Genomic DNA, 15,150 nt, shown 5'->3' with positions numbered 1-15,150 from the left:
TATACATGGCTTTAGAATATTCATAGAATATGCTTGAATGAATATGGCAGGATTATTCCCGAAAGAATGTGCATAGAATGTCTATAAATGGATTATTCTCCCTTGAATATTCTAAGAATATTGTCGCTCGAATATACCATATGGTATATTCTTAGAATATATCCCCACGGTATATTTTGGAATATTCTATACAATGGAATTTTGAATTATCTTATAATAACGTATTCAAATAATTCAATATTATTAAAAACAAAAATATTTGAAGATCTTAATCGAATGCATAACCTAATGTATATAACTCTGATAGTGTTAACCAGTTTTTGAACTCAACGCAAAGATTCTGGATGAATTGCTCCAACAGCAACTGTTGGAAACGACAAAAAAATTTGAATGGGCCAATAAATGAACCAATTGCATCAATAAATTGGTTAATTCTCATCCTATTTGTCTTTTTGTATTTGAAATTATTTAATTACAAAGCGAAAAATCCTGGAAACAGAGAAATGGGGAAGTGAATAATTGGAGTAAACGTTTCTCATTGGTCAATTGAAGTGTAGCGCGCGACAGTCGAATAAGCTCTGTGAAAGCGCCTGTCCCTTAATGCATGGTACATTTGCGTTTGCGTTAAATTCGACATTTGATTCAACATGGCGGTTGACGTGGCAGGTTCGCGTGTGTAATGCATGGTGTGTTGGTGTTATTATCAAAGTATAATTCTATTACGTTCAGTGTACCATTTATAATTTAGGGTTGTCCAATTTGCAGTACAGCGAATAGTTTGATTTTGGATCTTCAAACAGGAGAGTTGCATCTATTCAGTCTTCAAGAAAAGTAAGTAAAATGCAATAGTATCGATAGTAAAGTCATGGTGATTAATCTACTATACCTCATTTTAGGTTCGAGGAGAGTTGGTGTGTGGGATTTGTTGGTTTGACTAAGTACATGTTTGAAATAGAGTGATTTCAGTTGTGTATCTTCAATAGAGAAAAGTAAGTGAATGACACATTCTTTTGTATCATTTGTTTTCATAATTTTTATCACTCGTTTTCAAGATACTATCAATTTGACCAAAAGGAAACAGAGTGGTACCTGGTACAGGCAGGTGCGCCAAGGAACTGAAAACGTAATGATTACTTTTTTACAAGACAATGCATGTTGTTCTCCAAGTCATAAAATGTTGTAAATGTTCATGAGTAACCTATGCGAAAAATATCTATTTGATTTTTATTCCAGTTTTATTGTGCCACTTTCAAATAGTGATAATGAACGTTAATGTACATTTTGTTCCAGGTATTACTATTGAAACACTGGCTGATGCATTGTTGGACGAATATAAGGAAAACTTTTCTGGTGAGCAAAGTTTGAATAACTTTAAGTAAGTGAAATTCATTGAAGAACCCATCATACCACTCATTTTAAATACTTCATTTGTGGGTTTATTTTTCTAAGTGAGAAACCTAACCTAACCTATTTCTTGATGTAATACACTTTTTCTTTTTCAATGAAATGATATATTTATTATTTTTTAATTAGTGCTGATGAATTCACAGAGTTGTTATTTTAGCATATTTTTTAGTATACATTTGTTTGAGAGTAGGAACATCCTAATTTGAATACATTTCTAATATTTGTAATATGACAGTATTCAGGAATATTTTATTCAGTGAATAAATATTTTGAATTGGATTTTTTATTCTTGATATTGGTTGAAACGTCAAATATTTCAGTGTATATTGTTTTTAAAATATATTTGTTTATGAATATTATGTGTTTTATTACTTGTGTGAATCTTGTATCAAAATGCAATATATAAATGCCTAATAGCGGTTACTCGTCACATTCTTGGAATATTCCAAATATTCCTAGAATATTCATAAAATATATTTAAAGAATATTCTATGGTGTTTCTCTATTGTATATTCCTACAATAAACTAAGAATATCCTGAATATTTTATGAATATTTCTCGGGTTCTATTCCTGGAATATTCTTAATAGAATATACCTTAGATATTCTAAGAATATTATAAGATATTCCAAGAATATTCCCAAGGAATATTCTTAAAATATATCAAAGGTTCGCCAGGAGCACTTCCAGGGAATATTCTCCAGAAGATATATATATCCATGGCATATTCATAGCATAATACAATATCCTTAAATGTATATTCATGAAATATACCTGGAATATCTATTGCTATGTGGGTATGGCGACAAGGCACCAGGTATTTCGAAAGTTATGTGAATGAAGTGTCATTTAGGAAGACTCTTACCTCCACGAGTGAGACTTTACCCGAAAGGGGAATTTTAACGACGATTATTGCTGGGCGATATCGAACTAGACTTGAAGATAGAAATTCAGTCATGATCTATATGCTAGGATAGTGTTCCATGTATTGTTTCTGTTGTTAAATATAACCGATAATTTCCTTTCTCATGTTTTATAGAGAAGACTTGGAAACTTCTGAAGATTTTACTGGAGGCGGTTTTAGAGAGAAAGCGATTGCTTCCAAAAAAAGACAACCTTCAAGAAATATAAATGCAAACTACTGAATAATCGAGTTTTAGAATTCATACAATCATACAGTTTATTGTATGATTCTCACTATAAAGTATTAAACTGTATTAATGCGTTCTAATGTGGATTTTCATCAAGTATTGCCCAGTTATATTCAATAATCGAATTTTGTCTTCGTGAGTTCAAAGTACGCAGTAAATTTTTGGGGCGAATTTTTCTGTTTGCCTATCAGTGCACTTCGTCAAATTCTCTAATAATCTATATTTAACAATTTTTTCATAACATGAAAGACTAAAAGTTCAGAAAATTCAAAGAATCATAAATCTCCCTACAAAAATATCTTTCATGTGCATACATGCGTGAGCATTTCTCAATGGGTCGAATCTGGGATTGATAGATCACTAGAAGTTGTTTTTCTGAGAATTACAGATTTACAATCTTACTGCTGATATCTCTAAGTTCATAAGTGTTTCAAGTGTCGAAAGTGCAGACTTTTCATTTCATGTGTAAATTCGAAGTACTAAAATTGAAATAAGAGCTAATAAATTATGCAGATACTTATGTTGATGTTTTGGAGGCTGAACCGTGCCACCGTCTCTAGAACTGGTGAAAATTCAATGAATCTTGCAGTTTTTTCTTTGGTTTGTTTTATTTTCAAAACATCCTTGATAGAGCGGAAGATGAAAAACCCAAAAATGATCGATAAAAACGAACAATATGTAGTGATATGTCCTCAAATAGAATATGCAGCGTTTTCTATGCAAGTTTCCCGGTTTCGCATGGGTATCACTTAAACCCCGACTTCGCACGACAAACTTATTAATTTTCAACCAATTCAAATAAAACATTCACTCCATCCATTGTTAAAAACCGTACAAAAAATCCGATCGGTAGTCAGACAGACGCTGCTGAGGAACTTTGTTTTGTAATGTGGTGATTATGGCATATCACTACAATTTGACTAACTTTTTACGATAAGGGAACAAAAAACATGCGATTTTATGACAGTTATATAAATCTTGATTATGTTAGATCAAATATTCAATTATAATTATGATAACCTGCAAACTTTCTAATGGAAGACAATACCAATATTAAATGGATTCGCAGAATAATGTTAAATATCTATGTGACCATGTAAAATTCATCATTATTTATTTTGAATTCAATTTTTGATGAATTACACTTAATGTGCGGCAATAATTTGTTCATTCAAATAAAATGTTATCTCATGAGCAAATTGACATAAGAATAATATTTGATGTCTGCAAAAAACGAAGAATCACTAAGGTCAGGTAATCCAAGTATGCTGTTAATGGATTTTACATCATCGATACTATTATGGTTACCCAAAAAATTTTGAGTAGTGGAACCAACAGAATCTTTATACAACTTCCTTATACGAGTATTCTTTTGATAATATTTGAACGGTTTGAAGGTTGACGTTAATTAATTTCATCCAACATTGTGAACACTAAGCTTTATACGAATGTAACACCCACTAGTTGGAAAAATAATTAATCATGAATATGTTCGGCAAACCATATTTCAAGACCATTTGGCAAGATAAGGTTGAAGATAAAAATATAATAGTATGATCAAACTTTGACTGGATGGAAATATTTATATTATTATAAAACTATTTATTTTCGTACTCGATGTAGGCCAACATACAATGAAATCTGAAACGAAAGTTAAATATTTGGGTGTAGTTTTAGATGCACATCTAGAATGGAATTTTCATGTAGATTCTTCATATAATAAGCTGCGCTTCATTCTTAATGAATTCAAATTAAAAAAAATACCCAACTCAAAATTCTCTTTCACGCTCCAGACGAGAGTCCCGCTGAGAAATTGCCTGCTGGGGAGGAGCCTTTCACATTCATATTTGATAGTCAGAATTGATGCAAAATATATTTTTGAAATTGGTTTTAACTAAACCAACACGATTCTATACCGAAGGATTGTTCTCATTTTTCTCTTCTATTGTAATACTGTAATAACATATTATGATCGATGGCCCTCGATTTTTGAAATTTCTTCCTGGAGTTATGGCTGCGTGAAGAGTATTTATCTTGAGTCAGGTAGTTTGGTGTGCTAATATCTGTACCTGGATTAGGTGAATTGTTAATAACATTCGTCGACCATTTTCTACCAGCCGTCATACTGTTTGCTATTTTTGAACATCTTAGAATGGTATTTCATATTCAGTTGAGGTTCACAGCTTCTTCTCTTCTGTAGAAATCATCCGTGTGAACAGAAAATAAGAAGCTGTAAACCTCAACCGAATATGGAATCCCATTTTGAGGAGTTCAAGAATAGCAAACAGCAGGACTGAAAATTGGAAAGGATCGACGAATGTTATTGACAATGGACCTAATTCAGGTGCAGATATATATAAGCAAACCAAACTACCTGAGTCAACACGAATATGGTTAACGCAATTTACCTAATCCATGTACAGGTATTAGCACACCAAACTACATGAGTCAACATAAACACGCATTACGCAGCCGTAAATATGTAATAACTCAGGATGTGAAAACCTCTGAAGAAGCCATCCACTAGCGCTAGCGAAACGTCAGGAAGAAATTCCAAAAATCGACGGACTTCAAACCCAAAAATAGTGACACTGAAAACCTCGGCCGCGATAGCCTTAACTTTTTGTCATTTCTACAATACCCGTAAAAAGACTATATTTTCATTCAGACGCATAAGTCAATTGTCCAACGTTCATAAAATTATTTGGCACCGAAATTATTCAAAACAGTTCTGGTGTTGATTCGCGATATGAATATACTTCATAATCTCAAAAAATCTTTGAAGAGTTTTATTTTTGATCGATTAAGGCAACACATTGCTCATTTCATTGATATGAGAGATATTTTTATATTTTAACATTTCCATACCTACTCAATATTCATTATTTTACATTATCTAATTCTTTCTTATCTTATTTTATGTAACCACATATTTTGCAAAAACTTCATTTCAATGAACCTGGACCAACCTCTAGAGTGGATTTTTTTATCCAAACCACGTACAAATATTCTGAAATGTTCGCCTCTGCATATCATGTGTGTCAAATCCAATTCAGCAAGTTATCAGTTCGACATTTTTTACTGTTCCATCTCTGAGTTTATGAGATTATGCCTATTATGCCTTATGTATTGTTTTTACCTTATAACTAATTGTAATATGACTTATATCCCTCTTCTGTAGTTAGATGTAACCTGTAGAACAGTGTACAAATAGATAAATGAATAAATGTAATATTTTTGTGTCACTTTCAAGTATATTTACTGTTCTTCCAAAACAACTGTGTTGTATTTTATGTATTTCACTGTTATATTTTATAGTATTGACTAAACATTTAAAATTTTTGAGTTGATCTATAAATCAAAACAAGTTATTCACTTATTGAGTATCAATTGTTTTTGTTTGCAACTTCATATACTCATGGTACTTGTTATTTAATAAATGTAAATTCAATTGTTACTCAATAAATGATGTGAATTCAAGAACCGAACTTAGGAAGTGGACTCTTTCGAGTTCAAGGAATCCTTTCGCAAATTTCTTCAGTATTTTAAAAAGTTATTGAAGAAATATGTGGCATTATTTTCTTTTCGATTAAAACATCATAAAAGAAATTCTAAAGAAAATTTTTGTTTAACTTCATAATTCTTGATTTTAAGGTTTCATATTCTAAAATGGAAAAGTTTCCCAAATTAAATCCATTATGGAAGGCAATGACGTGAAAGCGATGACATCTGTTTTGGCTTTAGAACTGATCGCATTGGGACGCCACCAGCATGGCCCCCGGGGTTGAGAGCCCTGAGATAAAATGTTCCCCACATTGTTCACCTCCACTTACTTCCGAGTGGTCCTCAGCCTGCAACATGGCACTTCAGCAGGATTGAAATCTTAACTTTTGTGGTCGGAAGTCGGAAGTCAGACTCTGGTGCTCATACTTCCTTATATCGGACCATTTGGGAAACCTGACTCTGCTGTGTGTGATGCGCATGGTGGTCCTCTGTACATAGTTGGAGACAAAGTTTGTATGTCACGGACTAACGTCTATATGTTCGAATCGAATATAAACTTGCAGGAGCCGCCTGACGGCGACTTTCGGAAAAGGCTTCTGATTATTTTTTGTCGACCTCATGTGCTTATCCCTACCGCATTGGGGAATCTCGTTTCCCTTTGATGTTCGAAGATTGAGTCTTCCATCGATCCCATAGATGACATCTTCGTAGGAAAGATGTCAGGCATTTTCTTTTTGGGACAGTTAAGTGGTTCAGCCTTGCACCACTCATGAGACCTGTAGAATCGAAACAGCGCTATCTGATGCTGGATCGCAAATTCATCCAATGTTACACTCTGTCTATTTAAGCATCGGACTGCTCCAAAACATCGTTATACATATGGATCTTCCAGACGAGGCTGCTTGTACATTAAGGAACGAACAAAATTTCATTTATTTTTTCTAATAATATGCGGCTGGGTATAGGAAATTTTTTGGGTGGATTGTAGGGACACAAATTAGCACTTTTTTAGCCGTATCACTACTTGACATTTTATGAATTTAAACTCTAAAATACCGTATATGTACACACCACAGGCATAACACGTAACTGACCACTCCTACTTTGACACTGTAGTATGCATTTCGTCAGCCGATTGCAGTTAAATCAGACTGGTCAGCGTGAGGAGGCTTATGATGGACTGCTTGAACCTTTGGTGTAGTAATTTTCTATATTCCGGCTATAATTTCCACTCCCGATTCAGACGTTACTTTGGAATATCTCTTTTCATCAGAACCAATCTCTCCTGTCAATAGGCATAAATGCTGGAACCCCGAAACATTGATGTTTTGTGGTTCAAAATAATGTCACAGATCACCAAATTCATATGTTACGTTTATCGACCACCTAGCGATACAAAATATAGGGCACTATTCTCTTCACTTGCAAACACCTTAGACTTTCTGCAAATCAATCATCCCAGTGCCGCATTTTTGATATTCGGTGATTTCAATATCCACAATATCGAATAGCTCAAATATTCAAATATAAACGACGAACAGTCACCGTAAGGTCTCCATTGGAACCTTCTGACCATAAACTCATTGCAGTGTTGACTGAATTACCGATAAATGTTGGGGAACAATCTAAGCCGTGCAAAGTTTGGCATTACAGATCAGTTGATTAGGAGGATCTTCGAAACCATTTCCGAAATATCCCCTGGGTAGGTGTTTGTTTCAGCTCTAAAGATCCATCAACTTGTGCTTCTGAAGTCACGGAAGTCATTCTATCATCCATGGATGCATATAATCCTTTTTCAATAAAACGACCTTTTAACGACAAATCTTTGTTCAACAAAAATTGCGAGCAAGCTGTCGCCCCCCAAAAATCTCGCCTACCGGTAGTAACGCAAAAATCCCAGTACCGAAAACTGAACAAGGTTTGTTAATGCTCGCAACAGCTGCAAACTTGGGATAAATGGAAGCAAATAACTCCACAATCAAAAAATTACGGATAAACCGCTTGCCAACCCCAACGGGTCTAGATCCTTCTGGTTGGTAGCTAAAGCTGTCAATCAGAACTTTACAAAATCTACAATTCCACTACTAACACAAGCGAATGGTTCAATTTCAACAACAGTCACAATTTGCGTCCCACTCCACAGTTAATTTTCTGAGAAAGGCAACACCAACTATTCCCAAACTAGAATCCATAATGCCAGAAATAACTTTTCGACAGCGTCTAGTCAGGCGAATTCTGAAACATCTCAATATCAACAAGGCATCTGGCCCTGATGAAGCGCTCGTTATCGTACCAGTATTTTGCAGACTTTTCAACCTGTCTTACAAGAAAGGGGATTGCTTGCTTTCAGCCTATTTTCAAGAAGGGTAAGAAAAATCTTTCAAATAACTATAGACCAGTCGCTTTGCAGTGATATCAAAAATCATAGATAAAACCGTAAACCACCACCTTCAACATATTGAGCGATCATCAATATGGCTTTCAGAAACAAAGATCAACAGGCAACCTTCTATCGAATGTCACCCATATTTGAAATAACGCAATCGAGAAACATAGAGAATCAAGAGCTGTTGCGCTTGATATTTCTAATCCCTTCGACCATGTGGGGCATGAGAGTTTGCTGGCCAAAATTCGATGCTATGGCTTGTCGGATCATTTTTGTGTATGGCTCTTAAGGTTCCTGAAAGAACGTTCCCTGCAAGTGGCCCTCGATGGATATCTCGAGAGATACTTCCACCATCAACGCTAGTGTTCCTCAAGTATCCATATTGCCTCCAACCTTCATTTTATTTTATATTAGCGACTTATTGGAAAAAAACAAGAATCCAATATATTGCTTTCCACTTTTTTCGTCATTCCATTTCCATTCCAGGACATCGTCTACGAAGGCACATCTCCACTGAAAGCAGGAGATTGCATATCTTAATGAGGATCTAGAGGTTTATAATGTCAGGTCAGACAATTCCGCGTTCTGCTTCGATACGTTTGTTGGGGGTTAAAATTGACACCAATATGTCTTGGCACAATCATGTCGCTGTAATTGCGAAGGCTTCTTCTCAAAAGCTTGGTACACTGTTCTGAACCAGAAAACTAAACACCTCAGCAACTTTTGATGCTTTATAAAGCTCAGATGACACCTTCTTTGAAGTATTATTCTCATGTATGAAGCTCTGCCCCCAAAGATATCCTGAAGTTGCTGGATTCCACCCAGAAAAGATCCATCCGCCTAATTCAAGACGCAAACATCACGTGCAACCTTGATAGCCTGAAACATCGAAGATTGGTTGGATATCTGTCTCTCTTCTATAGATACTTTCACGTGAAGTGTTGACTTGGCACATTTAATTCCACCAAGGGCGGTAAATATCAGAAATACGCGACGGATTTTGACTGCTCATAGTTTTGACGTTGAACTTAGTACACCTCGAACTTCACTGTTTGAGAACTCTTTCATCTGGAGAACTACGTTTATGTGGAATAAACTTCCTAAGAACGTTTTTACAAATGGATTAAACCTCCAGCGATTCAAATCAAATGTCAATCGCTACTTTCGCATAGGCACGGATCTGACGGCTTAAGGATTTTAATGTAGTGCTTGCATTTTGTCCTCAAAAAAAAAGATTACTAGAGTTATAAACCAATACCAAACCGTTATTTTGAACACCTCGATACGTGTTTCAATCGCCAAGTGATCATCTTCAAGAGGAAGATGATCACTTGATGATTGAGACATGATTGAAGCTTGTGTATTTCACCCAATAAATTGAAATGTGCGTAGTGATCATGCTTTGATCACGCATCTAACTTTGTTTGTGTTACTTTGTTTGATGAATGGATATAGTTTACTTAAAATAATTCGTAATACTCATTGAATTTTTTGCCAATATATAACGTAATCAAAACTTAAATATGACTTTGTGTTGCAACTTGAACTTCTATAGAACTTTGTCGCAGGAACTAACTCCGTTTCTTTCTCAAATCTCTGACTCTAGAAAAATCATTGCAGAAAATTGAATTTTGAAAATGAACTGATATTTTTTATCAATTCCAAGTCCGATTGTCGAAGTTTTCAATGATTCGAAGAAGGATGCTAGTGTGGCATTTAAAAATTTTATTCATAGGTTGATTTCTGCTCAAGGAGACAGCCTACAATAAACATTGATTACAATTGAATCAAATACCAGAAAATGAGTTGTATAAGAAATATATGCACCCAGACGTTAAAAACGAAAAAATCAAGCCTCTTCATTATTTGTAGAATTTATCAATGAAGGACCACCAATGGGATAAGTTGCTTCATTTCATTGGTTCCACATAAGTGAAATAGCATTCCAGAACAGATATAATTTATGATTCGGGTCAAAGAGAGGCTGATAGAGAATAAAATTACTTCTGGAACCTACAAGAGTAGCAACAGTAACCCCGACTTGAAACATGATCATTTTCTACATTTTTGTATTTTTATTTCCCACAATAATTATAATATTTGCTAAGGATTGCGCAAAAACAAACCATCCAAAAAATATGTTGGTAATTTTCGAAGCGATTTGGACTTTTTCTGTTTTTCCACTCCAGAATATCAATGCTTTCTAGGTTATGTAGTTAGCATATATTTTTATGAAAAGAAAGGTTTCGGCTTTCTACTTTCTTTTTTTCTTCGGAAGATATTCACATTTTTTTCGAGATGTACTAAGACAGTGAGAATAACAGTGTTCCATGTTATTTTTGTTATTTTCAAGAAATTAACCTCTCTGGAAAATATACCCCTTTTAATTCAAACAAAACTTTTATGGCTGGGTTTCATTCAAATAAGCGAATGAATGTTATTACGTAGTGCCTCGATGACATGAGTGGAACAAACTCATTCCGTGACATGAAGTCGTAATATCATAAATGAATTGTGTTTTTTTCATAATGTTATTCAGATTTGGTACTTAGAGCTTATACGGCAAGTGTCTTACGGCGAAACATTGGATGTCTACCAGTGAGGATGACAGTATTCCATGTAAGTGACATTTTTTCTTCCAGTTTGTGACTTTACTTCTTTGCATGATCCACACATCTTTGTATATAGTACACTTTCTGAAATTGATTGCTTTCTTTTTTCTTTGGAAGATTCTCACATTTTTTGTATCAAGATGAAGGAGTAGGAAGCCATAACTTTTCTTTCCATATATTTTTTCATTTTTAAGCAAGGCAAATCTGTAAAATTCATGAAATTTCATCAACTTTTCCTGATGCATAATATAGAAGAAAATTAACGATTCTATTCTATAAGTGAACTCAAATAAAACTTTGGTATTTATATGTGTGTTGCCTTCTCAACAAGATGTTACACAATATTGGGAGAAATGTTAATTTTTCCTTTTCGAATCAGTATTTTAATCAACACCGAATGTAAAAGCAAGATTTGTTTGTCTTATTTTGGGTCAAAACCCATAGGGCTCTACTATTCGACAGAGTGCGTAAACACATAACTTTATAATTATGTAGGTGTTGGAATAACAAAACGGGAAATCGTTATTGAGACTTTATATATAAACACCATAAATTGAAGATGTATTTATAGAGCTGAATTTTGTATTCAACATCAAACAATTTCATGTGAGAAAATGAATAATTGATGAGAATACTCGAGCTTCCAATACTGAATTGGAATGTAAAACAAAATATTCAAAGAATTTCTCAACGTGTATCTCAGTTTCTCACTGGTTGAACTTTTGAGTAATTTTCAGGGCATGGTTTTATTTTTGTTAACGCCATGAAAATGTCTTGGTAAAAAAATTGACTCTGATAAAAAAAATTTCGTTTTTGCAGCTGTTTTCTATTGAAGAAAAATGTTATCAAAATTTGGAAAAATGGAATTTGCGTTAAAAATTATATTTGTTTCATATATTTCTGAATACACCTTTTCGATTCTGCATCAAATTGAGTTTTAATACGAGATTGCTGAGATTATACTAGGCTATCCAAATTCGTGGCTCTGTATGAAAATCTCGTAAATCGCAAGAGATAGGAAGTATGTTAAATTGTAGCAAGTTGTGCTTATTTTCAAGTATTATCGACTGATACTGAAAAATCGAATTTAGTTTTTTTCTTGAGATACACGGAAATAACGAACACTTCAGAAGTCTTTTTTTTGCTAAAACTTATTTTTGAGCAGAAATACTGGAAATCTTTCAACACTTTGTCGAAGGAAGTTTCATTTGACTATTAGAGTATTTTCAAAGGATTTTCATACAAGGTATCGCCCAATTTAGGAAACAACGACATGCAGACCTGTATTTTTCTAGCTATTTTTTGATCGATAAAGAGCCCGTTAGTAATTATTATGAGAAACACGTTTCCAAATTCCAATTGTCGATACACTAGAAGGCTATCTGTTATAAAATGCAGAAACCTACTGGACAGACACCGTCTTTCAAAAATCCAGAAGGAATTACCAATACCTAGTGAACATAAACACTTTCCGTATTTTATTATTTACAAATGAAATCGAAAATAATAGTTATAAATGAGATATACATTCGCCATAATATTGATTGAATGATTATTGAATATGCCGAGTGCATTAATAGGTTTGACGACACTAGTATTGTAGAAAAAAAAGAAATGATGCCAATCAATTTTTGCTCAATTGCAAAAATAAATAACATCTGTGAGATATCCGTGTATGTTTTTGTTTTCGGGAAATAATTATGATGGAAGAAAAACTCGTCTAAAAAGGTAAACAACTTCCAAAGATCAAAAATCAGAAGTGAACATCTTGTCGACACCAAACTCAATGAATTTCTCATTTGAAATTTCCCAACATTGCGTTTGTGAACTGACTACTGCGGACGATTAGAAATGCCATATTGATGACTAGACGAATGTGTTCCCACTGCAATTGCGGGCTCGGGTTTTCCATCAGACGTCTGTGCTTGGAATTTATAATTACGGGACAGAATCAGCCTATGACTCGATGTCATTTTTTATAAGTATATGGAATATCATTTTACAGATATATTCAAGTTCAATTTGTTGAGTGGGATTAATAGCCCGGGTGTGAAATGAATCTAATGATATCCCTTTCCACACCCAGGCATGGACGGTCCTGAATTTGGATGTTTAAAGCTCGAATAATCTAACAGACTGATAACATATTTTCTACACATCTACTGCACATATTGAGGGAGGGGCTTCTCATTCCGGCAGCTGTATGTTCGGTGAAAATGTAAAAAATTGAGGTTGAGAAAAAACGTTAAAGTTGTTGACCCATCGAAATTCGCCCAATTCTTCGTATAATGAAGAAAACATCGGATATGCGGTTGGTTACTTCGTTCACAGGCAGATGGGGCGATTATAAACCTGTTGTTTGTTGTTCGCTTCGGCCTAGTTCGAGGAATGATACCCTGAAGGAATTCGATTTTCAATTACCTGAAATCATCGACTTTATATTGATGATAAACACTACCTTGCACTGACGAGTGGTCAAACAGCCCTAAACCGGTCTGCAAGTGTGTTCCAATAATTGAAAATCTATTAAATCTATTGCGGCAGTTGTATCGCCAACAGCATACGCAGGAATAACTTCAGTGAAGAATCCTGCGCTGACACCTGTCGGATATAATCCAATGCCTTTCGTGGTATTAGCCAGGAAAGTAGTTGTTTTCTGATAGGTGTCAGTCCATCAACCTACAGTGTAAGGAGTTGAGACTGGCCTGAACGAATTGTTCTTTTAGATAATTCAAAGTAAGTAACGTGAGTGATATCTGTCATATACATGCCCGATATTATCGAAGTGTCATTGTGATAGAGCAGATTGTCTCCGACAGTGTCAAATATTTAAAAAGAATGCAAAACAATTTTATTGATCGTAAATTCACCAGGCCCCTCGCAAAGTTCCTGCACAGTAGGATCTATCAAATGCAGACCGTAAACAACTCATTTCTGGCTAAATGCCACGACGGACATAGGAATCATATCCGATGAATACTTGTGCAAGTTTTCTTACCAAAAATTCTTACAGCTTGTCGTTTGTTCAGCTGCACCACCTCGCTGAAATAAATCGAGTAATGGCTTACAGACTGGTTTCAGTCTCATGAGCAAATCCCTAAATAGCAGAAATGTAATAAGTTTTATGACTATATAGTAGAAGAGTAGAAGAGAATACGTCCCAATGTTTCTGTACAGTAGAATCGGCAATTGTCTGCCGAAAATAACTACTTCCGTGGCTAATACTACCGACGGGCATTGAATTGAATCCAACAGACACTTCGGCAAATTTTCTTTTGAATTATTCTTTTTTCGCAAGAATCTGAAATCTAATTAAAATTAGTGTATTTCGAATAATGTATAATATGATTTAATCGGCTTTAAATGGAACATCTTCAATTAGACATATCTCCTTTTCAACATCAGATAACCGGTAGCCTAATTCAATAACAGAGTAATTTAAAATTTCGCCCAATTAAACCGCGAACTGATTATGTAACCATAAAGAGTATTATATATGGTTAATTTGAACTTGACAATGCTCGAACTTGGCCTCTATATCCATCTGAGAGGAATGAAATGCCAAAGAAAGTGAACCGCGATCAAGCTTTCCATTTCCTACTGTTCAATTTCTGCACGCGTAATTCCGAAATGAAACAATATCGTGGGAATCCACTCGATTATGTCACTTTTTACTTCGAAGCACATACTGGGGTGATATCAAGATGAATGGAGGAAGTAGATGTTATCATTGATGATTGTTTATTCATATGAGGAAACCAATATTAATAGATATCTTGACGTACCGAATCGTTTTAACTAGTCTAGTCTTATTGGAGTGACAGCAGGATATTATTTTAATTGTCATCAACAGATAGGGGCACATCTGTTTGGAGAAAGAGAATGACTGCTATAAATAGTATTTTTCTATTCTTATATTTTATTTGTGTCTGGAATCAGCCATCGCATTGTAGAGTTTAACCATAATAAATGAATTTTATATAAGGTACAGTGTAATACCAGGAGGTATAGTAGGTTTCACGGTACATGGTATTGGCTAAACGATTGTAATAAAACCAATTAGACTCTTAAGTTGTAAAACCCTAATCAAA

At 34.5% G+C, this 15,150-nt stretch overlaps 1 long non-coding RNA gene across 1 annotated transcript; it reads left to right on the top strand.

The window, feature by feature from the left end:
* The first annotated feature begins 16 nt into the window (after positions 1–16).
* Positions 17–1,675, top strand: LOC141482277 (uncharacterized). Its single transcript, XR_012465431.1, has 3 exons — positions 17–831; positions 897–989; positions 1,291–1,675. It is a non-coding gene; the product is annotated as an uncharacterized lncRNA (long non-coding RNA).
* The last annotated feature ends 13,475 nt before the right edge of the window (positions 1,676–15,150 follow it).

The sequence above is a fragment of the Leptinotarsa decemlineata genome, unplaced genomic scaffold (assembly GCF_025532065.1).
Source record: "Leptinotarsa decemlineata unplaced genomic scaffold, Ldec_3_MD MMD2_tig00001019_RagTag_RagTag, whole genome shotgun sequence".
NCBI lineage: Eukaryota > Metazoa > Arthropoda > Insecta > Coleoptera > Chrysomelidae > Leptinotarsa > Leptinotarsa decemlineata.
This window is presented reverse-complemented; position numbering and strand designations above follow the sequence as displayed.